We start from the raw sequence: 9385 nt of genomic DNA on the forward strand, positions 1-9385 counted from the left end.
CACAAATTCTTACATAGTAGAAGAACTGCAGGAAACACATTCAAGAATGCATGATTTCAGCTGAAAGATATTTGTCACACTTAATAAATGGCAAATTAGGTGTAGGTTATCTGTGTTAAAGCTTGAACACTGAATGAAGCACGGAATGGAAGCCTTCTTGGGATACAGGTTTTGCTACAAAATTCACAGCTACCCCTCCCTACCCATCTTCAAATCCTTGCTCAAAGCCCACCTCTTCAATGTTGCTTTCGGCACCTAACCTTTATACTGTACCTTTCAGGAAAACTAGACTGCCCCAATTTGACTGCCCCTACTTGACTGACTGTACATTTGTCCATTAGATTGTAAGCTCTTTGAGCAGGGACTGTCCTTCTATGTTAAATTGTACAGCGCTGCGTAACGCTAGTAGCGCTTTAGAAATGTTAAATAGTAGTAGTAGTAGTAGTAGTACTAGCATGTCCTACAATGCTAGTGTGCTCTAGCACTAATGTGTTCATTGCATCCCAGATCATTAGTAACTCTAGCTGTATAATGGGAGCCTTCGTAGGATAAAAACTGTATCCTCCCATTCAGTGCTTCCTTTAGAGTGACTTTAGGCAACAGCTTGTAAATTTTATCTAATAATAGTTTGATTAGCTCCTAAAATCCACATTTAAGTTTTAGCTGGTCTTCCATCTATCTCTTATAATAGGGGTGGGCAACCTCAGTCCTCAAGGGCTACAATCCAGTCAAATTTGCAGGATTTCCCTAATGAATATGCATATGTGAACATTAACTGGGCTATGAATCTCAAAAATATCAACAACTGTTCAATATGTTCACCTTTATTTTGTTGATTTTGAAATTATATGCAATACATAGATGATTATACTAAATTAAATCTACAAAATCTATATCTTAAAAATAATTTAAAAAATATATGAAGCTGCTCAGTACATCCCCAAGACCTCAAACTGGGATATCCTGGACTAATGATGAAAATTATTGCGCCCTCAACACCAGTCTCTTTTAAACTTTAAAACTCTACAATTAACCTTGGTGGCAGAGTTCCTGAAGTACCCCGTTCTTGAAAATTTCCGTCCTTAAAAGTGTCTCAATAAGTCTCTCAATAGAATCTTCAAGTAAAACTTGTATCCACTTGAAAATTTCCAAAAGGACTGTGCTCCGGAGCAAATCAAAAATTATTTTCTTACACTTGAAATAAAAAAAATATGTTGATGTTCCTCAAAAATAATGGGTGTTCAAACTGAAATTTTTGAAGGACGGGTACTTCAGGAACTCTACCGCCATAGATAATTTCGGCAATCACGAGGGTGAAGCTTTGGTTTTGAATATATTTCTGGGATATATGTGTGGCAGAGGAAGACACCTACAACGCATTATAACAAAGATAAGTGTTTTTTGGATATCACATCCACAATTGTAGAGTTTTGAAGTTTAAGAGTCTGGCATTGTGGGTGAAACGATTTTCATCATTGACAAGTGTAGCCAGAGCAGCTGAAGGATGCACACATTTTTACTTTCAAAATTGGAGAAAAGACAGCCAGAATAATCACAGACTTTATCCTGGTGCAGACTGTTTGAAAATTAGCCCCAATAGAATTAGAGCTTATTCTTAACCTTGTAATAGAGTTTCAGAATATTCACAATCAATGCTCAAGTAATATACTTTGCATATATTTTATTTTTATTACATTTGTACCCAACGCTTTCCCACTCATGGGAGGCTCAATGCGGCTTACATGGGGCAATGGAGGGTTAAGTGACTTGCCCAGAGTCACAAGGAGCTGCCTGTGCCTGAAGTGGGAATTGAACTCAGTTCCTCAGGACCAAAGTCCACCACCCTAACCACTAGGCCACTCCTCCACTGTTGCTACTATTTGAGATTCTACATGGAATGTTGCTATTCCACTAGCAACATTCCATGTAGAAGTCGGCCCTTGCAGATCACCAATGTGGCCGCGCAGGCTTCTGCTTCTGTGAGTCTGACGTCCTGCACGTACGTGCAGGACGTCAGACTCACAGAAACAGAAGCCTGCGCAGCCTTCTACATGGAATGTTGCTAGCAACATTCCATGTAGAATCTCCAATAGTATCTATTTTATTTTTGTTATATTTGTACCTCGCGCTTTCCCACTCATGGCAGGCTCAATGCAGCTTACATGGGGCAATGGAGGGTTAAGTGACTTGCCCAGAGTCACAAGGAGCTGCCTGTGCCTAAAGTGGGAATCAAACTCAATTCCTCAGAACCAAAGTCCACCACCCTAACCACTAGGCCACTCCTCCACTAAAAGAAATATGTACATTTTGGTTAAGAATTAGTTCAATTAATTTGATTTGGTTAACCTGAACATCAAACCTATTTAATGGCCATAAAGACTAGACACTACAGTTCAAATAGCTAGTGTGGTTGTATTTTTTTCAAGAGTTTTTAATGGGTGATTGACCTACTGTGCTCTCTCATTCTAGGCAACTGTTCAAGCCATCATCAACACTTTTTCTTCCACCATCTCTCCACAATTCCATCAGCTACTGTGTCAATGGGCATCCATGAAAAACACATGCAGGCTGAAGAAGACAGAGTACTTCAGTTCAAAGAATGTGTCAGATGGGTTTTATCTCCACCCAGGGAATATTGATCCAGTGTCTACATGGCCTTTCCATTAAAAAGTCAAAGTAAATGTCACTCTGGGCTCTGGTGCAATAGAAGGAAGGACATTCTGCTGACACAGTGATAGATCTTTTAGCCCGTTCCCAGTACATCACATTTTCCCACAACACACAAGCTAGGAGCAGGCTCCAGAAACTTCCTCATTCTAAAGACAGGATAGTTTGGGACACCTGCTACATCTGTGATATCTTTTATGAAATTATTGAATTTGTTCTTTCATTAATATGTTGAAATCCACATTGGCTAGCCTAGTGTTATGAAAGTGGAATATATGTTAGCAATGAAGGGTCCGATATACAGCTGGAAAATCAATGTGGGGCTATGTCCAGGCTCTGGCATTGAAATTCTGTTTATACAGAGCCAGCAATAGCATAGCTGATTAAGGGGTCCTTTTTACAAAGCGTCAGGAAGCCCAACGTGGGCTTACTGCATGGTATCCAGGAACTACCACTGGCCCAACGAGGTTGCTGGTGGTAATCCCGGCTCGAGTGCGTGCCATTTCTGGCAACCTGGAAAACATTTTTAAGTTTAATAGCATCGCCGCATTCTGCCCAGTTACTGCCGGGTTACTGCAGGAGCTCTTACTGCCGCCTCAATGGGCAGCGGTAGGTACTCCACCTCGCATAGCCACACGGTAAGCGTACTCTTACCACATGACAATTTTTTTAGGGTCTTTTTAACAGCTGCGATAAAACGGACCCTGGTTGGCAGGAAAAACAGCCCCCGCCACTACCAAAAGGCCCTTTTTTCCAGGAGCTTAAGAAAAGGTCCCCTAAATGGGATCTTCAGCACTTAACCAGCTATGGTGAAGCACATAAAGATAGGACTGACTTTTATGTGGTTCTATTTATGCAGTTACCTTGGACGGTTAAGGGGGTCCCTTTTACTAAGGCGCGCCGAAAAATGGCCTGTGCTGGTGTAGGCGCATGTATTGGAGGCGCGCAGGTCCATTTTTCAGCGCGCCTGCAAAGAAAGGCCTTTTTTTTTGCCAAAAATGGACGTGCGGCAAAATAAAAATCAGCGCGCGTCCATTTTGATCCTGAGACCTTATCACCCCCCACTGACTTAGCGGTAAGGAGCAGCCTAATAGTTTGTGCAGTTGGCTGAGATCCTGGGGAAATCAGGTTCCATTTCCACTTCAACTCCTTGTGAGCCTGGACAAAATCACTTAACCCTCCATTGCCCCAGGTACAAAACTTAGATTGTGAGCCCACCAGGAACAGAGAAAGCACCTGCGGATAGGACCAAATTCTATAAATAGCACCCAAAAACCCCGTACTAAGTGCTATTCTATAAATGGCGCTGAAAGGTGCGATTTACAGAATACACTTAGCGCCAGGATCGGCACCTAACTTTAGACATGAGGATTTACGCCAAGTAAACCCTGGTGTAAATCCTTCAATTTAAATTAGGCATGGATCACCCTTATTCTATAACAGTGCTCCTAAGTTGTAGGAATGCCCCTGATCCGCCCATGACCCTTCCATGATCGTTCCCCCTTTTTGGAGCTGTGCATAAAATTTGTGTGTGGATCCCCATGACTAAAAATGCACACATAAATTTCAGTTATTGCCAATTAATGGAAATAATTGATTATTAGCGCCAAATTATCGGCGCTAATTGGTTGCTTATTCGCACACGTAATTTTAAGCGCCATTTATAGAATTTCAGGGATAATGTTTAAAGTGCTGCGTATGTCTAGTAGCGCTATAAAAATGACAAGTAGTAGTAAATGTGTTTCAACGAGTCAAAGCAATAAGTGAGAATCCATTGGCAAATGCAGGGAAGAAAACACTAGAAATGCAAAAAGAGAGAAAATAACTCTTCAAGGAATTAGATCACTAAGGGGCCCTTTTACTAAAGCGCTGCCTCATGGCAACCCAGAACTACCACCGTCCCAACGCGGCTGCCAGCGGTAGTTCTGATTTACGGTGCGCCATTTCCAGTGCTACTAAAAATACCTCCATAATTTCTAGCACGGCAAGAAGTCGCTATCTGGTTATTGCCGGGTTACCACGGGAGCCCTTACCACCAGGGGCGTAGCTACAGGGGGCCTGGACCCCCGCAAATTTCATCTAGACTCCTGGTTTGGCTGGCGGGGGTCAGCGTGCACAGGAAGAGCAAGAAGAGCAGGGGGCAGGCAGCGAACGCGGCTGTGCCGGAGACCGTGCTGAAGAAGGCTTCGGCTGGCGGGGGTTGGGGACCCCCGCCAGCAAAGGTATCTGTGAGGGGGTGAGGCGAGGCAAGACGGTGGGGGGGGGGGGCGAGGCGAGGCGGTGGGAGAGGCGAGGCGTGGCAGTGGGGGGGGGGGCAGGGCAGCACTCAAAATGTGCCCCCAACCTTGGGCTCTGCCCTCCTCCCACCGCCACCTCAATGGGAGGCGGTAAGTGCTCCTCCCCCGACATGGTCACATGGTAAGAATAATCTTACCGCATGGCCATGTCTGTTTTAGGGGATATTTACCCGCTTTGGTAAAAAGGGCCCTGGCGAATGGCAAAAATGGCCCCACTGCTACTGCAAGGCCCTTTTCACTGCAGCTTAGTAAAAGGACCCCCAAACGAAGAAAAACAAGTACATAGAAATATAAAGTGCTACTCCAAGAACCATTTGTTGATCAAAATCGGATGTACAAAATAAGTTAAGTAAATTCAGATCTATGAATGAGTGATTGATAGCTGCAGCCCATGTGGAGAAAGAAAACAAAATAACCTCCAGTACCAAGAAATACAGTTCAAGACCAACAAAGATACAGAAATAGTTCCTATCATTTTGGGTGCTGCAGGCTTGATTAAAAAGCATTTTCAAGCAACTTGGATAGGTTGCCTATACATGTTACATCTTACTAACTCCAGAAAGGTAGAGGCGTGGCCTAGTGGTTAGGGTGGTGGACTTTGGTCCTGGGGAACTGAGTTTGATTCCCACTTCAGGCACAGGCAGCTCCTTGTGACTCTGGGCAAGTCACTTAACCCTCCATTGCCTGCTGCATTGAGCCTGCCATGAGTGGGAAAGCGCAGGGTACAAATGTAACAAAAATAAAATAGATACTATTGGAGATTCTACATGGAATGTTGCTATTCCACTAGCAACGTTCCATGTAGAAGGCTGCGCAGGCTTCTGTTTGTGTGAGTCTGACGTCCTGCACATATGTGCAGGACGTCAGACTCACAGAAGCAGAAGCCTACGCGGCCACATTGGTGATCTGGATCTGCAAGGGCCGACTTCGACTTCTACATGGAATGTTGCTAGTGGAATAGCAACATTCCATGTAGAATCTCAAATAGTAGCAACAGTGGAAGAGTGGCCTAGTGGTTAGGGTGGTGGACTTTGGTCCTGAGGAACTGAGTTTGATTCCCACTTCAGGCACAGGCAGCTCCTTGTGACTCTGGGCAAGTCACTTAACCCTCCATTGCCCCATGTAAGCTGCATTGAGCCTGCCATGACTGCCATGAGTGGGAAAGCACAGGGTACAAATGTAACAAAAATAAATAAATAAAGAAGCTCTCTTTGGCATGATGCAAGTGCTATGGTGAGTATTAGCAGCAAATTTGAGAGACTGAGATTGTACTGCACATACCTTGGCTTAAGCATGAGTTTCATTACTGGAAATACTTTCAGAACAAATAGGAGGAAATATTTTATAGTTAAGCTTTGAAACTAGTTGCCAGAAGATATAGTAACAGAGGTTAGCATATCTGGGTTTAAAAAAGGTTTGGACAAGTTCCTGGAGGAAAAGTCCGTAGTCTGTTATTGAGACAGGCATAGGGAAGCCACCGCTCGGCCTGGGATTGGTAGCATGGAATGTTGCTACTATTTGGATTTCTGCCAGGTACTTGTGATCTGGATTGACCACTGTTGGGAAACAAGATACTGGGCTAGATGGTCTGACCCAGTATGGCTATTCTTATGTTCTTACGTCATGGTATGTGCAAAATTAACCCATTTGGAGACGTTGCCCCCAAGACAGCTGTTTGATAAAGTGGTCAGGCCAATAAGGATAAGCACAGGGCAAAATCTTTCCATTCATTTTTAGACTTTTCTTGGTCCATTTCACATATGTGTTGTAATAAAAAAATATTTAACACATACTAAATCAACAATGTGGGTTTAATAAGCATTAAGTCGATTTAGTGTGCAGTAACTTTTTTAAGGTGTACTAATGAACTGAATGAGTGCTAATAATGAATGCACATCCCTAGAGAAAAAATGTTTTGCCCCTATTACAGGAGTAAGTGAAAATCAATTTACATAAATAGTGGTAATTTGAGTCAGTGATGTGGGAACAGCGATGGTGGGGTAGAAGTGACTGGACATCTCTCCTGCCCCATTTAAAACCAAGGTTGAGGTAAGAAGTAGTCAGGGGGTTCTTTTGTCTGCTTGGCAAATCGGAAGGAGGGCCTAGACAGGGCTTGGAAAAGGAACATTTTTTTCAGTTTGGTATCGGCTTCTCTTCAAAATGAAACAAAATAATGAACAAAAATGTTCTTTTCTTTTGTTTCCTGCTTCCTCTTTCGTTTCACTTGAAAGCACATTCCTAATGCTAAACTGAATTCAATGTCTAATTATATAGCAAATAAACCACTGCGGCTCTACCTCTGGTCCTAAAGGACTAATTGAAAGACATCACTCTCTTTGAATCCCTTTTGTCTGTGAGATGCACATGTCTAATGCTTAGTCAAATTTATGCCTTAAGCATTACATGCTCCATCTCAGAACCACCCAGACTAAAATCACAAACAGCAGACTTGCAATTTCATGGACAGATTTCATTTGGTGGCACAAAGTCCATAGCCCTTGCAAATGACATGTATTTGTACCCGATTTGGATGATTTTAATGTTAGCCCCTCCCCCCTTTTTCTTTCATTCTGTTTGCCTGGCTCTTATCTCTCCTGCAGCCTCTCTCGCTGTATTCTAAAATATATATACCTTTTAAAAAGTTCGCAGCTCACCAGTGGTGTGCTGGAGCAGGCTCTCACAGGCTCTCGAGAGCCGTTTGTTAAGTTTTTAAGAATTTTGGGAGCCGGTTCTCCATGGCTACTTTAACAAATGGATCCCAAAATGTGGGCTTGGGCCCCTCCTGAATTCTCTTTTACTTTGCTGGCGAGAGAGAGCCCCCTGTTAACAATTTACCAGCACACCCCTGCAGCTCACCCTCATTGAATATAATCCAGCACTTCTCAAGCCTGTCATAGAGATTCCCCTTCCCCCGTCATATTTTCAGGATATTTACAATGAATGAAATAAATCAGCATCTTCTGGAGACCCTGTATATGTAAATTTATCTCATGCAAATGCAATTGTAGATATCCTGTAAACTCCATTGGCTGTGGGCTCAGCAGGACAGAAACGATATTCAGTGTATCACCAGCTAAGTTTGGTGACCAGATTTGGCCACCAAAATAGCAGGTATTTCTTTGACCAGTTTAAACCCTTTAGTGTCCAATGTTCCCGTAATAAGCCATATGGGAACAGATTGATGGGAACATTGGACACTAAAGGGTTAAACTTAACTGGCCAGCACTGAATATTGGCTTGGCCGGTTAAATTTAATCCGGCCCAAATGCACCCAGATATTCAACGTCAGTCACTGGAAATGGCCCAGAATTGAATACCTGGGCTCAACGCTGACTTCGAGAGGCAGCCCAGCTATCTCCCGTGGTCTGAGTACCGGGCCCAAACTGTTTGCATTGGAACAAGGGCTGCATGCGCTTTTCATCCTTGCCAGTGTTGCCAGATTGAAAAAATTTTCCCCACCCAAAAGCAGCCCAAAACCTGCACAAAGTTAAACCCTGCCCCCAACATCATCGCCCCGCCCCTGACGTCTTTAACCCCGCCCCCAATGTACCATCTGACGTCATTAACCCCACCCTCGACGTAGCCGCCGACATCACTAACCCCGCCCCCGACATCATTAACCCAACCTCTGTGGGGCTTCTATTGGACCAAATTGGACCAATAGAAGCCCCAGAAAAGCGCCCAAATCTGCACCGTGGCTTTTTAAAAGCCGCCCAATCGGGCGGGGAAACCCGCAGACCTGGCAACTTTGCCTTGCACCTGGATTCGATTCTGAAAGTGAAAGTACCCGTGTGCTTTCACTTTGAAACTCCCACTGCCTGTAGCTATTTACATGCTGCTTTTTTGGCAGCTACATTCAGACGCTATTACTTTCCCCAGTTACCATCAGATTCTGGCTCCAGTTGTGGGTGCATGGCCTATAGAAGTTATGGGAACTCGTATGGTAAAGCTTTGTGCCAGTGAACAGGCTGGTTTTGTTGGGAAATCTGAAGTAATATTTGCACTGGAGCAAAACCACACATTAACAAATAAATGCCCTGTGTTTATGAGCCTCCTGCTGTTCTGAGGGGTTTTGAATATTGCTGCTTGTCCCCATTTCTTCTGGGCAGAACACTTCCCTTCTTCCCTCATGTACCATTTCATCTCTTCTTCTTCAGCTAAAAGGCACATCTTCCAGCACTTTCTTGCTCTCCTAATGAGATGCATTATGACAGGAGCAAACCACAGGACCTGGGCTCAACTCCTAGATCCATTCAAAGTAAAGGTTAATCAGATACTATATGTCTTGCAATGATACAGCCTTGATCTTTTCAAATGTCATAATTATACATGCATGATGTACTGCTCTGTCATCTCAGTCCTATTTCCATCCCTTCCTTGGTCCTTACATCAGCATCATGCAGCAGTTTCTTCCATCTGTA

This window comes from Microcaecilia unicolor, chromosome 6 (assembly GCF_901765095.1).
Source record: "Microcaecilia unicolor chromosome 6, aMicUni1.1, whole genome shotgun sequence".
In the NCBI taxonomy this organism is placed as follows: Eukaryota; Metazoa; Chordata; class Amphibia; order Gymnophiona; family Siphonopidae; genus Microcaecilia; species Microcaecilia unicolor.